This window comes from Thalassophryne amazonica, chromosome 2 (assembly GCF_902500255.1).
Source record: "Thalassophryne amazonica chromosome 2, fThaAma1.1, whole genome shotgun sequence".
Classification (NCBI taxonomy): Eukaryota; Metazoa; Chordata; class Actinopteri; order Batrachoidiformes; family Batrachoididae; genus Thalassophryne; species Thalassophryne amazonica.
This window is the reverse complement of record NC_047104.1, coordinates 33,317,703-33,341,029: the sequence shown is the minus strand read 5'-3', so window position 1 is coordinate 33,341,029 and position 23,327 is coordinate 33,317,703. Positions and strand designations below refer to the sequence as shown.

The following is a 23,327-nucleotide window of genomic DNA, read 5'->3' as shown; positions in this document are numbered from 1 at the left end:
CAGCATAACAGTGACCCCAAACACACAGCCAGGGCAACTAAGGAGGAGCTCCGTAAGAAGCATTTCAAGGTCCTGGAGTGGCCTGGCCAATCTCCAGATCTGAACTCAATAGAAAATCTTTGGAGGGAGCTCAAACTCCAAACCTGAGAGATCTAGAGAAGATCTGTATGGAGGAGTGGACCAAAATCCCTGCTGCAGTGTGTGCAAACCTGGTGAAAAACTACAGGAAACGTTTGACCTCTGTAATTGCAAACAAAGGCGACTGTACCAAATATTAACATTGATTTTCACAGGTGTTCAAACACTTATTTGCAGCAGTAACATAGAAATGAATTATTAAAAAAAATCATACATTGTGAGTTCCGGATTTTTATTTTTTTTTTACATTATGTCTCTCACAGTGGACATACACCTAAGATGAAAATTTCAGACCCCTCCATGATTTCTAAGTGGGAGAACCTGCAAAATCTCAGGGTGTTTAAATACTTATTTTCCTCACTGTATATATGTGTGTGTGTGTGTGTGCGTGCGTGTGTGTGTGTGTGTATAGACCATGCAGGGTATGCATCAGCCCTCTAAGGCATTTCATTTCAGATGGGGTGGTTAGACCTCTGCCATCTGCATGCGCTGCAGGACAGAACATTTTAGAAGATCCTTCATTCCTGCTGCTATTTGATTTTATAATGAATGCTGTTGATTTAAATGTGTGTGTGTGTGTGTGGGGGGGGGGGGGGGGGGGGGTTAGGCCTTGGGCTTTTAGAGTTTTTATATATTTATTGTCCCTTGTCTTTCAATCTGTACTTGCTACTGAATGACAACTGAATTTCTCCATGAGGGGATGAATAAAGTATCTGCCTGCCTGCCTGCCTGCCTGCCTGCCTGCCTGCCTGTTCTGGTAAAATCAGATGGCTTTAACTATGCTGCATTTCCAGTGACTGTGTATGTTGCTGACCCCAGTAGTGACCACAAGGTGAATGCTGCAAAAACATGAAGGTCCCTGTATTTGAATGGAAGTAATGCCAGTTTTGACTTACTGTAAATTGTCATGGAAAGTGAATTTCTCCATAAAACAAAGAATTGTATCCCATTTCATAAAATTATTCTTGAATTGTTCATACATCTTGATATGCAATACATACCCCATGTTAATCCCTTATTTTTCTGCTGCCAGACTCAATTTGGAAAAGCATATTTCAGTCTCATTCCAACTTCTTGTCAGTTTCATGGCATACAGGCAGAAGAGATAAGGGACAGAAGTAAAACTGCTCAAAAATTAAATCTGGCATTAATTTCACAGTGGCCCACAAATTCAAAAAAAATTGTGGCACTTTTGACCAAAGCCTGTGGATTAATAACATCTCTGACACTCACATTTCCTCAAGATACCATTTTTCTTTTGCAGTGAGTAGACCAGAGTCTCAAAAGTGCTATTAAATGCTGAGGTCTGCAGGCATAAAAAGCTCAATCAAATCATAAAACAAAAACATTTATGAGACAAACTGCCACTGCGGGCAGTGCTGAGCAGCTCCATCATGCTAAACTCCCCGTGTCGCCACAGAAATCCTCCCATTCTCAGCACAAATATACACCGAACAACACACTTATCAGTCAGGTGTCGTGGCAAAACACTGGGAAAACAGGAGATAGGCGACTCAAATGGAACCAGCACTTGTCAGCCAAGATGGATCCTGACACCGGAATATGTTCAGGAAATGATTAGATAAAAATAAGAGAATCCAAACTGGTGGTGTGCTAGTGGCTGATAAAGGATTCAGATTTATGTAGCTTTCACCAAACAGGGTTGATACTGTGTTTTGTGAAAAAAAAAAGTCACATGGGCACATATACAAAAATCCGACAAACAAGGAGGGGTTCATAATAATACATAAGGGGTTCATAATAATTGGCAACTCTGACACTTATGAAATTACTGTTCTCAATACTGATCACACCTTAATTATTCAAATAATGCACCACACTACAATAACAATTTGCCCAGTTAATTTCCAGCTCATGTCTGTCGACTCAGTAATGGGCAGCAAGGAACAGCTGTTGCAGGAAGCTCTTCAAAAATTTGATGAAATAGTTGTGGCCCTCAGGTAATATGAATTTCGACGCCTACCCTAAATGTTGACAGAAAGCAATTTTATACTATCACTATTTCCATCTACCATGATTGAAAAGTGTTCCAGATGTATGCTGGTATAGCAACCAACAGTGAATACATCATTGAACATATATATGAATAAATAATACTAACAACACAATTTTACTGCTGAGTAGTAACATCTGGAAAGGGCTCAGGAAGATCTGGGTGTCTTCTCTCAATTTGATGGCAGTTCAGAGACAACTTCATAGTGGCTGGGTTCAGCCACTATGAACCCAGCCTGACTAAAAAATTGCTAAGTGCTCTTGGGCAAGGCCCTTAATCCCCGAGTTACTCCCAGTGTGTAGTGAGCATCTTGTATGCTAGCACCTTGACTTTGGTATGTGAATGTGTCTGTGTGAATGTGTGTACGTGAGACATAATTGTAAAGCACTTTGAGCATCTGATGCAAATGGAAAAGCGCTATATAATTGCTGTCCATTTACCATTTAGTGCATATGCTACCTACAATGAGTGTATAAGAAGTCATACTGGTACAGTCCTCACGGATGAATCCATTATCATGTAGTCTAAATTCTACCAAATAATAATAATAAAAAACTTAAAACACGTATTGCATTTATTTTTATTAAATTAATGGTTTACCGGATTAGGAATGAAAATATCAGAGGAACAGCACAGGTAGGACAGTTTGGCGACAAAGTCAAAGGGGTCAGATTGAAATGGTTTGGACGTGCAGATACGAATCAAAGGATATATAGGGAAAAGGATGCTGACGATGGAGCCACCAGGCAGGACAAGAAGAGGGAGGCCAAAGAGGAGGTTTATAAATGTGTTGAGGGAGGACATGCAGGTGGTTGGTGTGACAGAGGAAGATGCAAAATCAGGGTGAGATGGAAATTGTTGACCTGCTGCCACCCCCTAAGAGGATCAGCCAAAAGAAAAAGAAGAATGAAGTATATAAAATCTCACAAAACAATACCTAACTATTTCAGTAGGATTTATTTAGTGATAGCATTTATGAAATATGAGTTGATGAATAAAATATTTAATGATCTCAGCCAATAAATCTATTGAATCAGTCATCTTTTCTTCAGAGTAATTATTGGGAAAATGCCGAGACACATCTTCTGAGGTCCTTCTAAATTACAGAGCAGAAAGCTTGAGTAATTGATTTTATTCATTTTGCAGCTGAACTCACGAGAGCTGAAGCTCTTTCCTGCTAATGTGTGTATATACTGAAAAGTGTATCTTGCCAACCTCAAAACGCAAAGCACAGGACTCCAAAAGAGGGCATGTTTGATTTTTGGTTCTCTTGCTATTAGGAAGTAGAACGGGCCAATCAGTGGCCAGCACCATAGCTACACAGTAGCAGAACAGGCCAATCAGAGGCCAGCTCCATTGCTATGTGGAAGTAGAAGAGGCCAATCATAGGCCAGCTACATTTCTACATGGAAGTGGAATCTCATCTTCCCAATCAAGGACTAAACTTAAACACTAGCCACTTTCTGTCAAGGTGTGCCAATTTGTTGCTTTGAAAATCTCTCTTCTAGTTTCTCAGATCTTTAAATCTTTTGGCCAGTTCCTCATCTTTTTCTTTTGTCTCTGTTCTTTAGTTTGGGCTGTGGTTCTGTACCACAGACTGGCAATGGATATACTTTTAAGAGATCTCACAAAAGTTTCTACCCACTCTGTAATGAATGTGGAAGTTGCGTAGTATGTCCCCACCTTAAGATGGCAGTGCACATGGCAGCCATAGGTTAAAAAACAACAACAACAACAAAAAAAAAACTGATGCAATTGCCAGAGCCTTTGCTACTGAGCTCAAAGGCAAGTTGGCTACATCAACCTCCAGTGCCCCTCTCTGGCACTTGTTGTTGTTGTTGTGTTGACACCCCCTCCCCTTGTCCCTTTAGGGGCTCTGTATTGCCATAGATCCCAAAAGTGATTGTGTACATTAATGCCACTGAAAGAATGTAATTTAATTCAATTTATTTATTTTTTATTTCATTTATATAGCGCCAAATCACAAATCAACAAAGATGGTTCAAGGCGCTTCACACAAGTAAGGTTTAACTGTATGAACCCCTAGACCAAGCACAGGTGACAGTGGTAAGGAAAAACTCCCTCTGATGATTTGAGGAAGAAAACTCAAGCAGACCAGACTCAAAGAGGTGACCCTCTGCTTGACCCATGCTACCGACACAATTGACAATACGAATATACAGGAAATTGTGGGAAGTTCTGGGAGTCCATGCTGGTGCACAGGATGGGAGACCTGCAGAAGAAGACACTCACTCCCATGTCTGGATGGAGCCGCACCTCAAACAGAGAGAAAAAAAACTGAATCAGGCGGCAGAAAGACAACAAATACAGTATAATTTGTTAGCATTAAGCAACAAGAAAAACAGAAGAAATACTAAGGTGATCGCCGGCCACTAGCCCTAAGCTTCACTAAAAGACCCAGACTTTAGATAAAGTTTAGGCCGTGGCACGCTTTGTTACTAACAAAATGAATTTAAAGGTTAGAAAGCATAGTAACATACTATGCCAGTATGCTAGCCATGCAAAAGGGAAAATAAGTGTGTCTTAAGTCTGGACTTGAAAGTCTCTACAGAATCTGACTGTTTTATTGATGCAGGGAGATCATTCCACAAAACAGGGACACAATAAGAGAAAGCTCTGTGATCCCAGGCTTTATATTCACCCTGGGGACACAAAGTAGTGAAGACTCAATTTATAAACTAAAATTTTGGAAGAAATGCCAGACTAACTCAAAACCCTTAAAAACAGGAATTTTATTTAATTATTTTATAAGATCTTTAAACATTTTCTTGGCTTTGTGAAATTTCCTTCAGTTAATTAAAGCTTGAGCTGTTTCATTAACTATACATTTGCCTTTGAAAAATGGATTACTATGAAATCTGCAATTCCCTAACCTAAGATGGGTTAAAAACCAGTTTGGTTTTCAAACAACCATGTTTCTGGTTCCAATACTTTGAAATGTCCCAAATTAATTTGATGAGAATGGGTTTTACTAAGGTGATTCCTAATCTTTGTCCTCAGGCCTATCTGCAATTTGCCATCTCTCTTTCCAGCTCTATTTGCATCTGATTAGCTGTGTCAGGTGTGTTCAGCCAGTTATGAGGTGGGAACCACTGAGCCAATCAGGTGATGTAGAGAAGACAGAAATAAGAAAATATGCTGCGTTGGCAATACTGAACTGCTTGTATATACGTAGTTGCATATTCAGCAACAGTAAAGTTTGCATGCAGACACAATGTGCCAAACATCTGTGAGGTTGTGCATGCATGTTATATATATATATATATATATACACACACACACACACACACACACACACACACACACACACACACACACACACACACACACACACACACACACAGTGTGTAAAATAAGTATTAAACACGTTACAATTTTTCTCAGTAATATTTCTAAAAATGCTACTGACAGGAAATTTTCACCAGATGTCAATAACAACACACAAATGAATCAAACCATAGATGCCATAAATTATGTGTAATCATGTTAAATGACACGAAGCAGAACATTTTACCACATTACACCAATTTTGGCCTCCCTACATTTGCTTTCTGTCTCTATGAAGTCTAATTTTAAGGTTCTGTTCCTAAGTTATAAAATTATTCATGGATTAGCACCTACCTACCTATCTGACCTTCTTACACCCTATGTTGTGGCCCATGCTCTGCGTTCTCAGGGCACAGGACTACTTTGTACTTAAGGTAAAAAAAAAAAAACAGTCTTATCATGTGTCTGCCTTGTGGAATGGTCTCCCCACAGGGGATAAAACAGATTCTTTAGAGACATTCACATCCAGATTAAAGACACATCTATTCTTCCTCCGGTATGGCTAGCATACCAGTGTAGTATGGAACTATGCTTCCTCTCCTTTAAATTCATCTTATTAGCAACAGAACAAATCTCGGCCTCAGTTCATCTAAATTCTGGGTCTGTGAAAGAAGTGCAGGGAAAGCTGCTGGAGATCACCTTAGTAATTCTCTCTGCTTCCCTGTTGATTTACTGCTGGTGAACTACTGCCTTAGGTGTAGTTGTTTCCGGCTGACTGATTCTGCTCTTTTACTCTGTCCGAGGCACTGATGAAAGCTTTGACGTATCCTGGCCCTGCACCCCAGGGCACCAAACATCAGGATGCCCTGCCTGTTACATCAGTGACTAAAAGTCGCATATTTTATGGACCTGCCAGTGCTGAACATGGACAAGCATGGATTAATGATCCAAGATGGACTGCTTTTTTTGTTGTTGTTGTTTATTTGTTTCAATTACAGACTTTTGTTGCTCTGCTGTGTGTCTGTTTTCCATTTCTTCTGTTTGTTAAGAAATTCTTGTAAAATTTTGTAAAAACCTTGGAAATGTTAGAATGGCCTAAGCAGTGGGCCACCACTGTGAGTCTGGTCTGCTTGAGTTTTCTTCCTCATTAACACTAGAGGGAGTTTTTCCTTACCACTGTCATCTGTATGCTTCCTCAGGGGGGTTGGTAAGGTTACACCTTACTCATGTGAAGGACCTTGAGGTAGCATTGCAGTGATTTGGTGCTATATAAATAAAATGTATTGAAATAAATTGAATTGAATTGAAGAAGAGGTGCAAAAAAGTATGGAAAGCATGAATTTCAAACTAACTACAAATGAGGCATCAAACAGTTTTGTGGAAAAATGATTTCATACACCTTCAGTGTTCAATTTTGCAATATGGAATCAGATTCACATAAATTAGGGCCCGAGTAGGCAACGTCCTACGAGGACCCTATTGTAATTGCGCTGTTTATTATTATTATTATTATTAGGGCCCGAGTAGGCAACGTCCTACGAGGACCCTATTGTAATTGCGCTGTTTATTATTATTATTATTATTAGGGCCCGAGTAGGCAACGTCCACGAGGACCCTATTGTAATTGCGCTGTTTATTATTATTATTATTATTATTATTATTAGGGCCCGAGTAGGCAACGTCCTACGAGGACCCTATTGTAATTGCGCTGTTTATTATTATTATTATTATTATTATTAGGGCCCGAGTAGGCAACGTCCTACGAGGACCCTATTGTAATTGCGCTGTTTATTATTATTATTATTATTATTATTATTATTATTATTATTAGGGCCCGAGTAGGCAACGTCCTACGAGGACCCTACTGTAATTGTGCTGTTTATTATTATTATTATTATTATTATTATTAGGGCCCAAGTAGGCAACATCCTATGAGGACCCTATTGTAATTGCAGTGTTTATTATTATTATTATTATTATTTATTATTATTATTCTCACTCTTGAAATCGAAATTTCGGCCTCTTCCCATGCTCAAAAACTCACCAAACTTTCCAAAGTCGTCCGGCCAGATCCGAAATTCGAGATTTTGGGGGCGTCGCACATGGTCGCAGAAAAATCGCGAAATAGCGCCCTCTAGAAATGTTCAAAAACCCCTCCTCATTGGGCTTTTTTCATTGTAGCCTCATGAAATTCGGTACACATATTTACCATGCGAGCACGCACGAAAAAGTCTCTTACTGTCATGGTGAAATATCGACAGGAAGTCGGCCATTTAGATTTTAAATTTCGATTTTGAGCAAATTTTTGCCATTTTTGGCCATTTCCACTACTTACATTTGAACAAAGTCGTTCTAGGGATTTCATCCAATTGTCTTCAAATTTGGTCAAAATCATCACAACACAATGGTGATCAAAAGTTATCAAAAGATTCTAATTAAGTCAAAAGGCGTGGCTGCTAGGGGTCGTCAAACTTTGGTGAGCTTTTCGGAGCACGCCATTTCACTTCGAACGGCTGTCACGCCCACATACTTCATCGTAGATCCTTCAAACTTGCTGGACATGATGAGGGCTCCGCCCTGAATGTCTAAGTTCTGAGTGTCTAAGTTCCCACCTGCGCCATAGCGCCCCCTGGTGGTGGTGTGAAATGTCCTATTTTTACTTTAAGAGGTCCTGATGTCACATACTTAACCCAATCAACTTCATTCCACTTCTAAAACATGCAGAACAAATTGGTGAACATAGGTGATGAACGCCGTGAAGTTACGAGTAACGGCGTCTGTGTGGCGGCGTGCCGAATATTGCCCATTCACCATGAAATTACTTTCTTCCTTTTGACAGCTTTAATTTTGTCACATCATCATGAAAATGGATACAGAGGTCGAGCATGACAACCTCTTACAATTCATAGGGGCGTGGCCCATGGGCGGGCCAAAATGCCTCAATAGCGCCCCCTTGAATCTTTCAAAAAGCCCTCCCCATAGGGGTTTTTTGGAGTAGAGAGATGAAAATTGTTACACGTGTGACTTGCATAGACGTACAAAAAAGTCTCTTCACCATGGGTCTACTCCAAACAGGAAGTCAGCCATTTTGAATTTTGTTCTCATTTTGGTGTGATTTCCACATGTTGTATTTGAATGAACTCCTCCTAGGGATTTTGACCAATGCACTTCAAATTTATTTAACAGCATCCACAGATAATACTAGCCAAAACTTATCGAAAGCTTTTCTCTATGTTGAAGGGTGTGGCCGCTGTGGTGCCGCCATTTTGACCCTTTGCCATAGAACATCAAGTCATGATAACTCCTTCATGCTTTGCCTGATTGACTTCAAACTTCACATGTATGATGACGGTTGGCCCCTCAACACACCTGGGCTCTCTGTTTGTACACTAAGCGCCCCCTAGTGGATGAACCATCAACATGTCATAACTCCTTCATGCATTGTGTGATTTGCTTGAAATTTGAACTGTGGGATGAGTGGTTGCCCCTGTACGCACATGCCCACATCTGCTCACAAGAGAACACACTACGCTGGGTAGGCGGTTGCGCGGAATGAGGGCCCATATATGACTGCTTGCAGTCCTAGTTATTATTATTTATTATTATTATTATTATTATTATTATTATTATTGCCACTTTTGAAATTGAAATTTCGGCCTCTTCCCATGCTCAAAAACTCACCAAACTTTCCAAAGTCGTTCGGCCAGATCTGAAATTCGATATTTTGGGGGCGTTGCACATGGTTGCAGAAAAATCGCGAAATAGCGCCCCCTACAAATTTTCAAAAACCCCTCCGCATTGGGCTTTTTTCGTCGTAGCCTCACGAAATTCGGTACACATATTTACCATGCCAGGATGCACGAAAAAGTCTCTTACTGTCATGGTGAAATATCGACAGGAAGTCGGCCATTTTGATTTTAACTTTCCATTTTGAGCAAATTTTTGCCATTTTTGGCCATTTCCACTACCTACATTTGAACGAACTCGTCCTAGGGATTTCATCCGATTGTCTTCAAATTTGGTCAAAATCATCACAACACAATCGTGATCAAAAGTTATCAAAAGATTCTAATTAAGTCAAAAGGCATGGCTGCTAGGGGTCGTCAAACTTTGGCGAGCTTTTCAGAGCACGTCGTTTCACTTCGAACGGCTGTCACGCACACATACTTCATCGTAGATCCTTCAAAGTTGCTGGACATGATGGGGGCTCTGCCCTCAACATCGACATATCTTAAGTTCCCACATGCGCCATAGCGCCCCCCGGTGGTGGTGGGAAATGTCCTAATTTTTACTTTAACAGGTCCTGATGTCACATACTTAACCCAATCAACTTCATTCCACTTCTAAAACATGCAGAACAAATTGATGAACGTAGGTGATGAACATTGTGAAGTTACGAGTAACGGCGTCCGTGTGACGGCATGACGAATATTGCCCATTCGCCATGAAATTACGTTATTCCTTTTGACAGCTTTAATTTTGTCACATCATCATGAAAATTGATACACAGGTCGAGCACGACAACCTCTTACAATTCATAGGGGCATCGCCCATGGGCGTGGCAAAATGCCTCAATAGTGCCCCCTTGAAACTTTCAAAAACCCCTCCCCACTGGTTTTTTTGGAGTAGGGAGATGAAAATTGGTACACATGTGTGACCTCCATAGACGTACAAAAAAGTCTCTTCACCATGGGTCTACTCCAAACAGGAAGTTGGCCATTTTGAATTTTCTTCTCATTTTGGCGTGATTTCCACATGTTGTATTTCAACGAACTCCTCCTAGGGATTTTGTCCAATGCACTTCAAATTTCTTCCACATCACCCAGAGACAATAATGACCAAATGTTATCGAAAGCTTTTCTTTATGTCGAAGGGTGTGGCCGCCATGGCGCCGCCATTTTGACCCTTCCCATGGAACATTATACTTAAACAGGTACTGATTTCACATACTTAACACCATCAACTTCCTTCCACTTCTAAAACATGCAGAACAACTTGGTGAACGTAGGCCATGATCACCGTGAACTTACGAGTAACGACTTCTGCGTGGTGGCATACCGAATATCGCCCCTTCGCCATGAAATTACGTTCTTCCTTTTGATGGCTTTAATTTTGTCATATCATCATGAAACAATGATACACAGGTCAAGCACGACAACCTCCTACAATTCATAGGGGCCTCGCCCATGGCCGGGTCAAAGTGCCTCAATAGCACCCCCTTGAAAATTTCAAAAACCCCTCCCCATAGGGGTATTTTTGGAGTAGGGAGATGAAAATTGGTACACATGTGTGACTTGCATAGACGTACAAAAAAGTCTCCTGCATCATGAGTCTACTCCAAACAGGAAGTCGGCCATTTTGAATTTTCTTATCATTTTGAAATGATTTCCACATGTTGTATTTGAATGAACTCCTCCTAGGGATTTTGTCCAATGCACTTCAAATTTCTTTGACAACATCCAAAGATGATACTGACCAAAAGTTATCGAAAGCTTTTCTCTATATTGAAGGGTGTGGCCGCTATGGTGCCGCCATTTTGACCCTTTGCCATGGAACATCAAGTCAGGATAACTCCTTCATGCTTTGCCTGATTGACTTGAAACTTCACATGTATGATGACGGTTGGCCCCTGAAGACACCCAGCCCCTCTGTTTGTACACTGAGCGCCCCCTAGTGGATGAACAATCAACATGTCATAACTCCTTGATGCATTGTGTGATTTGTTTAAAATTTTAACTGTGTGATGAGTGGTTGCCCCTGCATGCACATGCCCACATGTGGTCACAAGGGTACCCACTGGCCTGGGTAGGCGGTTGCACGGAACGAGGGCCCATATATGACTGCTTGCAGTCCTAGTTAGACTTTGATTTTTCTTTTTTTTCTGTCAGTCTGAAAAAGTCTGAAGTGACTTTAAAAAACTGCTCCACAACCACATCTGTAGAATGTCAAGAAAATCAGTTCATGAGTCATTGTATAAATCTGTTAATAAACAAAGAAATGCAGGTGATCACACAACCTTTGACAGAGAATATAATTCTTCTTTTTGTAAAAGGAGAGAAACTACTCCACCAGGAAATGGGAGATCTGTACTTTGTGCATCATAAATTTCAAAGATGACTCTAGCTGCCTTCCTGTCTTAATATAAATGTGACCTTTTCAATAGCATTATTAATGCATTTAAAATATTACAAGGCTCTGGACATATCACATGCACAAGGTTAGTACGCCCGCCAAGAATGCCACTGTCTTCACCATTACTGAATGAGGTCAGGACAATGTGCAGAAGAAAGTGCCTTATCTGTGCAGTTATGAATGGTCAGTAGTCAGACGCAGATCAATTTAATGTTCCTCGTCTCTGACTTTGTCTGAAGCCAGCGGACAAAAACGGCAATTAATGGTCATAGCTATAAACCAGTCATGTCTTGACAAATTGAAATAAAGTGAAAGGAGTGAGGTTTGTGTTACATGAGCAAACATTTTGTCCATATAAATCATCTGCAGAGAAGTATGAAATTGGAAAAGAGTAACTGTTGGCAGGCTGATCACTGGAGATAGCTTTGATATGGACCTGGGTGTGAGATAAGAGAAGTGAGGTGAGGAAGGAGAATGAGGAACCACCCTTTTTTTGAACTCAGTAAATAAAGGTGTTGGATAGTGTTGAGAAAATGGATAAACTAAGTCTCAGTGAACCTGCAGCATCATGTGATCATAAAGGAGAGATCCCAAGAGGAATGGATGAATTTACCCATGTGAAATGAACGGTTTTCATTAACTGGTCTTTACCCTCACTAGATTCAAAAATTGCCGGGAACCCATGAAAAATATCAATTCGAGGATGCATTCATGCTGTTGTGCACCTACATTTAGAGTAACTTAGATTCTTGATTTTTAAACCTTTAAAGGGTCAAATTGAATGAAATTTCAAGAGTTCTCTTATCAGTTGTACAGCACTGACAAGCCTGCACCTTGCACATTTTTCCAAAAATGCTTAGCTTCTATTCGGTATCTTTTGAGATGACAAATTGTGGCAGTCATAAAATTTTAATATGCAGTCATAAAATTTTAATATGCAAATTACGTACAATAACAAATGCAGATCATCATTTAAACCTTAATTCATCCAATATGGTTTTGGCGAAAAAGTGAATGAAACCATGGTACCAGTCAATTCAGTCAACTGGAGACATTGTGCACAATGCAAGTTTTGCATTTTGCATCACCACTTTTAGCTTCATAGCAGAGTGAAGTAGAGAAGGATTTTATTTCATCAAAACATCAGATCTAGGCTTGCATCTCAGATGTACCTTCTGGCAAATTGTAGATGAAATTTCAGGTCTTCTTTTTAAGAAAATCCTCCTCTATACCACTTCATCATGAAATAGTGTAACTGGTGAAACTTGCACTGTGCACAATTTCTTCAATCACAGTACAATACAGTGCTACACTGTTTGTATTTCTTAATAATTGTTTTAAAGTCCAAGACATATTCAAAGATTTGGAAATGTTGTTGTATTCATCCACTGACTTGTTTGAAGAAAAAAAAAAAAAAAAACGGATTATTTACAGGTGTTATACCAAAGGGGACCATTACTTATGCAACCCCTCATCTTTGCTTTTATATTTTTATTTGTAGAGATTTGCTTTCAGTTTGGGTTCACGAAGACTAATTTTAGAAACTTTTTAATTGACAAACCTCGTACTTTTTATATTTCAATTGGCATAAACAAATTAAAATGTGTGAAACACCAACGGGCCAAATACTTATTTCCAGGCACTGTGTAAAGTGCAAACCATTCTCAGATTTCATCTGACTTATTTTAATTATGATATTGCTGAAGATTCTGAATCACTGATTTTGATTTATTGCTCATCTCTCTCTAAGGGCAATATGGTGGACAAGCGGTCAGTGCTGATGTTGTCCCACTTTAAGTAAACTGATTGTAATCATTTGTCTGGTGGCAAATGTTGCTTAATCTGTCAGTCCTCAGTATATTTGGGGCTCTGATGGATGATGGCATCACATTTACACTGGCAAAAAAGTGCTGCATTCAGCTGAACGATTTTCCTGGTTTACTTATGCATGAATGCAAATGTCGGTAGAGTTTAGCTCGCTCAGGGATTATGACGTCATATTTCCTCACAATATTTATGTGCAGATGGCATCCACCACTGTGCAGCTGCAATGGGAAGTACAACAAACAATTTTCTTTCTCTGTGACACCTTCTCGCAAGAGAATCCACTGGGTGCACTCTGATGTTCAGGCAAAAAATGCACACAGATGCTTTTTTCTTTCAGTCTGACCTTGGCAAAATGAAAAGCCTCACTGCATGTTGCTGTGTCAGGAAATGTTCTCTCTCGCCTGGTACTGAATTCACACCCACCGAAGCGTGGCCAACCAGATGTCCAATTTGAAGCATTGGACAGCCACGGGATATGAGTGCACAAATATCATAGAAGTCGCAAAAAAGTACAGGACAACAAACATGCAACCACTGGGAAAGCGCTCGGTCTGATCTCCACTCAAAGTTTTCAGTGCGCACAAAACTTTCTGGACATCAGCTGACAAAGAACGCATTTAATGAATGAGAAAAGGACTTGTGCAGAACAAAAACTCACACAAAGGGATATCACCATTTTATATGTTACTCATACATTTCCTCAGTCCATCATAGTGTGACTAACACTTTAGCGCACTTGTTTCCAGAGCAGAAGGCCAAAGACCATGAGTGGACTTGCATCATGTCAAGTGTAAAAATGATCTCTTCTGGTAGCTCCTATTGGGGGAAGGGAGAAGCAAAAGGAACTAGTCTCTGTTATATGGTGTTAAATGTTCTGGGTGGAGTTTTTAAGATGTTACCCATTAAAAGGTTTTAGAGCTGAGAAAGTCAAATTAGTAAGGAACCACTGGTTTCATAAAAAGAGGTAGTTGTAGCCCATTTCATTCATACTGTGGGGAACACATGAAATGACTGGGCTGAATCTTTGTGGAGCAAATTGTGAAAATTGTCAAGTCATGAGTATGCTTCCAATGTCATGAAAAACATCAGCATTGAACACATTAGAAACCAGAGTTTGATCTTCAGCTTGGACAAATGCAGTGATGTCATACATGAGTGAAGAGCTGATCAATTTTCCTTCATCTTCAAAGCACTGACTCATGCTCTGTAAACTGTAAACAACAGTGCTAGCTTATGCCACACCATATTCATGAGGGACCATTCTCAACATTCAACTGTTGCACATGTTGCACTTCAGCATACAACAAAAAGCCAAGTCTTCCACGACTGACTAATTGCTGAAGAACCACAAGCATCATGTTTACAGTGACTGAATAATTATGGTTCAAGCAATTGCAACAGCAGGAATCTGGGGATAAGCCTCAGCGTCTTTATGGGACTGCTACCAGTTACATCAGGAACTGAAGAAACCAAACACGATTTACAACTGACGACTGTGGACACCCCTGGCATGATCATGTTCGCCAATTCAGTGTTAAAACATACACTTGATTAAACATCACATGACTTGAGACTAACTATGTGTTTTGTACTAATGGCCCTTTACTCAGAGGGAGGTAAGGTTAGACGTGACTCTTGTGAAGCACCTTACTTTTATGATGTGATTTTGTGATGTATAAATAAATACAGTTCCTCAGTTCTAGTTGCTTTTCAATTCAATACTTAATCTGTATGCGTGGAAATGATAACAATACCTCAACACAATATTGCAAATGACTTGTTCTCAAAAGACATTAACAATTCACCTTATGTATTGAGCTTATCAAGATGTGTTGATTTAGATGTTGTTTTAATACCTTATAAAATGTCAGCAACAAGTTAGATGTTTCACCAGAGTAAACAAGGGGAGGTATTGGTCTAGTGGTTAAGGTGTTGGGCTTGAGACCAGAAGATCCTCGGTTCAAATCCCCGCCTGACTGGAAAATCACTAAGGACCCTTGGGCAAGGTCTTTTATCCCCTATTGCTCCCAGTGTGTAGTGAGCGCCATGTATGGCAGCACCCTGACATCGGGGTGAATGTGAGGCATTATTATAAAGCGCTTTGAGCATCTGATACAGATGGAAAAGGCTCCAGAGGCTACACAATTATTTCTAGGCATGAAAAATAGCATGCTAGTGTTCCTTCAGCAGTTCAACATGTCAGTCATGCATCCCAATTTATGCTTTCTTGAATATTAACTAGGCATTACATGTAATTACTGTAGTCATGTCATTTAATGCAACCTGCTACACTACCTAATTTAAAAATTAGGTAGTGTACCAATGATGGGGTTGATGGGTCAAATCAAGTGTTTTGGTTCTTCAGCTCAGTGGAGTTAGATATTACAGGCACTCCAGATAAGATTAGTGTTGGGCTGGCTAGCGCATCCATTAGCATCAGTCAAGAAACGCCGGCCGTGGATGTCAGCTTTTCGACTGTGGTTAGGCGGAGGAGGTCACGTAGGGCTTGGTGCCCAGTTGCGATACCCCGATCACACTTGCCACTGCGAACTGTGAACCAGTTTTCTCCCTGTTGTGAGTTCTTTGAGCCCACAGGCGGGTGACTTCCACTCCTATCTCCAGGCCGAAACGCTGGGCTTTAGTGATAGGAGATTCTATCACCCGCAAAGTCAGGTTACAGACGCCGGCTGACGTTCCTGGGGCCAGAGCTCCCGACATTGCCTCCCATCTTAGGGTGCTGATGCTGCAGAAGGATAGACACCCAGAGGAACAGGACACTAGATACAGTCACATAGTTATTCACGTCGGTGCCAATGATGTCAGGATGACACACTCTGAGGTCACAAAAATAGACATAGAGAGGACTTGTGACCTTGCCAGAAAGATGTGTTGGTTTCAATTAATAGTCTCTGATCTCCTCCCCTCCCGGGGTAATGATGAGGCAACCGTGTGTCATGCCTCTGGGTCCTTGGCACCAGCTTGCCGAACATGGCTGGCTTCATCCACTGGTAGTTGTGGAAGGTCTGTGGGTCCTCCTCTCAGACCTCCTCCATCAGCCTGATATAATAGCTGTACAGCTTCCTCCTCTCCTCTGCAAGCCATGGTTGGGTCTGGTAACATCTGTGTGTGCTCCTCCTCATTGGCCTCCTCCTGGCCGCTACGAGCTGCTCCAGCAGCTGTTGCTGGAGGACAGTGATTTGCAGCAGTGCTATGCAGTTCACAGGGTCCATACTCGCAGTAGTCTGGTAATGATGACTGAGTTGCATTGGGTGGGCCTTTATACTCTGGTGGACACGTTTCTGCCACCATTCGTGGTCCACTCGGGACATTTGTATGTCCCGAGTGGAGAGTACATTCCTGTAATTCCCCACATGTTCATCACACATTCAATGCACATTGCAGGGGCACTACAGCTGCCTTTGAGGTCCATTCGTACAGCATTCAGGATGCCTTCCCAGCAGCCCTCAGGTGTTATTCAGCCTGCATTCTGGCCTCTGTCGTGCAGCATTCGGGATGCATTCTACATATTCCTGCTACACTCCGCCAGCATTGTGGGGATTCGTGCTGTTTTCTAGGCACAGTCAACCTGCATCTGGGAGCTGCTGCACGTGGAATGTGTATGAATCATTTGAGGCAGCTTTGAACCACATTCTGGGTGTTCAAATGGCATTCCTATGCCATTTGAATACCCAGATTGAGTGCCTTTAATGCCATAGGTATTAAAGACACTGCGCTGCGGTGGTTTGAATCATATTTGTCTAATAGATTACAATTTGTTCATGTAAATGGGAAATCTTCTTCACAGACTAAGGTTAATTATGGAGTTCCACAAGGTTATGTGCTAGGACCAATTTTATTCACTTTATACATGCTTCCCTTAGGCAGTATTATTAGACAGCATTGCTTAAATTTTCATTGTTACGCAGATGATACCCAGCTTTATCTATCCATGAAGCCAGAGGACACACACCAATTAGCTAAACTGCAGGATTGTCTTACAGACATAAAGACATGGATGACCTCTAATTTCCTGCTTTTAAACTCAGATAAAACTGAAGTTATTGTACTTGGCCCCACAAATCTTAGAAACATGGTGTTTAACCAGATCCTTACTCTGGATGGCATTACCCTGACCTCTAGTAATACTGTGAGAAATCTTGGAGTCATTTTTGATCAGGATATGTCATTCAATGCGCATATTAAACAAATATGTAGGACTGCTTTTTTGCATTTGCGCAATATCTCTAAAATTAGAAAGGTCTTGTCTCAGAGTGATGCTGAAAAACTAATTCATGCATTTATTTCCTCTAGGTTGGACTACTGTAATTCATTATTATCAGGTTGTCCTAAAAGTTCCCTGAAAAGCCTTCAGTTAATTCAAAATGCTGCAGCTAGAGTACTGACGGGGACTAGAAGGAGAGAGCATATCTCACCCATATTGGCCTCTCTTCATTGGCTTCCTGTTAATTCTAGAATAGAATTTAAAATTCTTCTTCTTACTTATAAGGTTTTGAATAATCAGGTCCCATCTTATCTTAGGGACCTCATAGTACCATATCACCCCAATAGAGCGCTTCGCTCTCAGACTGCAGGCTTACTTGTAGTTCTTAGGGTCTGTAAGAGTAGAATGGGAGGCAGAGCCTTCAGCTTTCAGGCTCCTCTCCTCTGGAACCAGCTCCCAATTCGGATCAGGGAGACAGACACCCTCTCTACTTTTAAGATTAGGCTTAAAACTTTCCTTTTTGCTAAAGCTTATAGTTATGGCTGGATCAGCTGACCCTGAACCATCCCTTAGTTATGCTGCTATAGACTTAGACTGCTGTGGGGTTCCCATGATGCACTGTTTCTTTCTCTTTTTGCTCTGTATGCACCACTCTGCATTTAATCATTAGTGATTGATCTCTGCTCCCCTCCACAGCATGTCTTTTTCCTGGTTCTCTCCCTCAGCCCCAACCAGCAGAAGACTGCCCCTCCCTGAGCCTGGTTCTGATGGAGGTTTCTTCCTGTTAAAAGGGAGTTTTTCCTTCCCACTGTCATCAAGTGCTTGCTCACAGGGGGTCGTTTTGACCATTGGGGTTTTTCCGTATTTATTGTATGGCTTTGCCTTACAATATAAAGTGCCTTGGGGCAACTGTTTGTTGTGATTTGGTGCTATATAAATAAATTTGAATTGATTTGATTCCTACACAGTTGTCAGAATATCTGTCCCTCCTGAATGCGGCTTGATTTTTTTGCATTTTTTCCCAGTCCGGCTGATTCTGCTTGATTCCTGCTGATTCGTGCTAAATGTGTCAGGGCCCTGAACTCTCATCTATTTTCACTGAGCAACAAGTTCATTCTATGTGTGTGGCATACTGTACACCGGCCTTTAGACAATTGTGAGAGGGGTTGAAAAAATGAAGGGGAAATGAACAATATGCCTCTGAGTGGTCCTTCAAAGACAAATCATGTTTCCTTTCTCTCCATCTTGCACATCCTGACTGAATCTATTCATTGTTACTTGTAAGAATGTATTGATCAGACAAAAATGATCTCGGGAATGCTTTCATCTTGACAAACACATGACAAATTAAGACAAAGAAGGCATCCATTATTGTGATGAATGAATATGTAGCCAGCTTCCTCAGAGTTCACGAAAAAAAAAGCAGTTGCACAGTAATGTTCCAAAACAATGTGTCCTTGAAAATGAACAGCTATTCTGTGACAAAATGCATAAAAACCAAATGGCTACAAGATAAAGTCTGGTACTGTACATCCACCACAGTATGGAACCTTGCTGGCTCCTGATTTGGCAACAACCCAGGCAGACAACTGTTTCATCCCCACCTCTAAAAAAGGTGTCATCTATGTGTCTGACAGCTGATATGTGGACATCCCATTGGTCTTTTACAACTGCTGGAGTCCTCACCACTGAGGTACCTGCATACTGGATCAGGATCAGGGAAGCATTTCACATGGCCAAAGTGTGGTTGCTGACCTTCCTCAAGAAATCACTCATTTAACATATTCCTGAAGGACCCAAACATTCTCTGGAGGGACTTGGTCACAAAGATATCCAGCTTTCATCTTAGGTCACTGGTTAGTTTACATCTTGGAAAACAAAACTGAAGACCTGTGCCTTCATCTTCTTGCAAAGACATCTGCCTTGCCAAACAAACACATCACTCAATCTTAAAGGCATAGACTTGAATGTTACTGAAAGTGGAGAAGATAATGGGAAAAAAAATGTGTATTTTATGGCTCAAGGACCAGAATTGGCATTTGTGATTCTCACTGTGATTCTGGAGTGGCGACTTGAAAATGCAAGATGGTGGTCATCTTGGAAAATGGTTACCGAAATGACCTATGTTAATTCACGTTTTGTATTGAAATGCTCCTGCTTGATTGATTAAAATGATACTGATATCAAATTCCATTCTGTTTTATATTATTTGCAATTTATATTTGTTTTATTTTGCTTATATGCCAATTTATAGTCATTTATTACGGTTAGTATGAATAGTTTTCACCTAGCACAGCTTTTGAAAGTGTTCATCTCTTGAAGCTAGTGTATGTAAAAGGTGTTTAGTGTTGAATATATTTGGCACTATTTTTAATATTTGCAGTCAATGGGCAAATGACAATTTACTGTATGTAACTTTTGATGGAACATGAAAAAAATTATTTGGAATGCCTGGTGACTTAGAATTTGATACTATTTTTGAGGGAAAAATGATTTTGGGGTGATTTGGTGGCAATCTTGAAATTAGATGCCATCTAAGATTTCAGAAGAAGGGCCTTTATTGTTACCATACATACACTCAACAAAAATATATACGCAACACTTTTGGTTTTGCTCCCATTTTGTATGAGATGAACTCAAAAGATCTAAAACTTTTTCCATATACACAATATCACCATTTCCCTCAAATATTGTTCACAAACCAGTCTAAATCTGTGATAGTGAGCACTTCTCCTTTGCTGAGATAATCCATCCCACCTCACAGGTGTGCCATATCAAGATGCTGATTAGACACCATGATTAGTGCACAGGTGTGCCTTAGACTGTCCACAATAAAAGGCCACTCTGAAAGGTGCAGTTTTGTTTTATTGGGGGGGGGGGGGGGGATACCAGTCAGTATCTGGTGTGACCACCATTTGCCTCATGCAGTGCAACACATCTCCTTCGCATAGAGTTGATCAGGTTGTCAATTGTGGCCTGTGGAATGTTGGTCCACTCCTCTTCAATGGCTGTGCGAAGTTGCTGGATATTGGCAGGAACTGGTACACGCTGTCGTATACCCGGTCAAGAGCATCCCAAACATGCTCAATGGGTGACATGTCTGGTGAGTATGCCGGCCATGCAAGAACTGGGATATTTTCAGCTTCCAAGAATTGTGTACAGATCCTTGCAACATGAGGCCGTGCATTATCCTGCTGCAACATGAGGTGATGTTCTTGGATGTATGGCACAACAATGGGCCTCAGGATCTCATCACGGTATCTCTGTATCATGGTATCACGGATTGCATTCAAAATGCCATCAATAAAATGCACCTGTGTTCTTCATCCATAACAGACACCTGCCCATACCATAACCCCACCGCCACCATGGGCCACTTGATCCACAACACTGACATCAGAAAACCGCTCACCCACATGACGCCACACACGCTGTCTGCCATCTGCCCTGAACAGTGTGAACCGGGATTCATTCGTGAAGAGAACACCTCTCCAACGTGCCAAACGCCAGCGAATGTGAGCATTTTCGCACTCAAGTCGGTTACGACGACAAACTGGAGTCAGGTCGAGACCCCGATGAGGACGACGAGCATGCAGATGAGCTTTCCTGAGATGGTTTCTGACAGTTTGTGCAGAAATTCTTTGGTTATGCAAACTGATTGTTTCAGCAGCTGTCCAAGTGGCTGGTCTCAGACGATCTTGGAGGTGAACATGCTGGATGTGGAGGTCCTGGGCTGGTGTGGTTACACGTGGTCTGCAGTTGTGAGGCTGGTTGGATGTACTGCCAAATTCTCTGAAACGCCTTTGGAGACGGCTTATGGTAGAGAAATGAACATTCAATACACGAGCAACAGCTCTGGTTGACATTCCTGCTGTCAGCATGCCAATTGCATGCTCCCTCAAATCTTGCGACATCTGTGGCATTGTGCTGTGTGATAAAACTGCACCTTTCAGAGTGGCCTTTTATTGTGGGCAGTCTAAGGCACACCTGTGCACTAATCATGGTGTCTAATCAGCATCTTGATATGGCACACCTGTGAGGTGGGATGGATTATCTCAGCAAAGGAGAAGTGCTCACTATCACAGATTTAGACTGGTTTGTGAACAATATTTGAGGGAAATGGTGATATTGTGTATGTGGAAAAAAGTTTTAGATCTTTGAGTTCATCTCATACAAAATGGGAGCAAAACCAAAAGTGTTGCGTTTATATTTTTGTTGAGTGTATATATATATATATATATATATATATATATATATATATATATATATATATACAAACAAATGCCTCCTTGGTGTTTAACCCATCCTAATCACAGTTAGACACAACTCATCCGCTAGGATCATTGGCCAGCCACAGTCTGGCACCTGAGTCTCAACTTCAGATGCAGAGATGTTGCCTCGGTCAGGGGCAGAGAAAGGAGCAAACCCTAAATAAGACTGTTTTTTATTTGTTTTTGATTGGGGAAGGAAACCCACGCAGACACGGGGAGAAAGGGCAACCTGCACAAACAAAGGCCCAGGGGGGAAGAAATCCCAGAACCATCTGCTGTATGAACTGACATTTGAACGACATTTGTGCAATTCGTGCTGCATTTGAACTGCACAAAAAAAACAAAACAAAAAAACATACAGCATTCCTACCACAGTTGGCACATTTGTGTGTCGCTCATTCTGAAAAACATTCAAATGCTGGTGGAGTAGGTTGTACTGCATTTTTACTGCTGTAGGAAAGGACATTCAAACATCAGTCGTGCAATTCGACCTGCAGAACTGCATTTGAGCTGCCTTCAAATTCGGGTGCTCAAAGGAAATATTGTAATGTGCAAAGTCTGTGGCACATAATCATGTGCACTAGCTGTGAACATTGCGCAGTCACACCGAAAATGCCCTCAGTGCACATCAGCACGTCTTTGTGAAGTGCTGACGTACTGCGGCCATGTGAATGGGGTCTAACGGCCATGATAATATGATAATACAGATGAATCCTCTGACTCATGAGGTGGACTGACAATGGATATGTGACTACATGCTCATCCTGGATGTTATACTGCAATCACAGGCACTGTGCATTGTTATGTCTTCGTGATGCATTGATGTGCACTGCGGCTATGTGGACAGGGTCTATCAGAAATGTGAAGCATGATAATATTCTCTGACACGAGTTAGACTTTTGATTTAATTTTGATTTGTTTATTTAGCACAAAAATAAAAGTCATACCAAAATGATATATAAACATGAAACAATAAAAGAAAAAAAGATACAATATAAATAATGTGCAAGGGAGTGATGAAAGTCAAAAACGCTTATCGAAAACCGAGTCCCAAACAAAAATAAACAAAGCACAGCAGTATACAACAGTATTACACCAAATTATCCAGATAATATAAACAAGTCATTGTAAATACTCCTGCAGGATCTTTGCTTTTAGTCCATTTTTTATATCTATATAAAGTGATGGATTTACAAGACGAACCATATCATTCCAAGATTTGACACCATATCTGATGTAATGCTGATAACAAGTCGCTCTATGCAAAGGTAAATGCAAATGTGCAGCCTGCGTGGTCGGATAATTATGAATTTGATGGTTATGCACAAAATAATATTTGATGACAGAACGCTACTTGATATCATAGAGAGCTCTGAAGACACAAGTACAGCTCAGGAAAATATTTATATGGAAGATATTTAAGCGCTGAAATAAA

At 40.9% G+C, this 23,327-nt stretch overlaps 1 protein-coding gene across 1 annotated transcript in view; it reads right to left on the bottom strand.

Moving 5' to 3' along the window:
* luzp2 (leucine zipper protein 2) overlaps positions 1-23,327 on the bottom strand; it is a 712,019-nt gene that overhangs the window by 670,191 nt on the left and 18,501 nt on the right. The window lies entirely within an intron of this gene.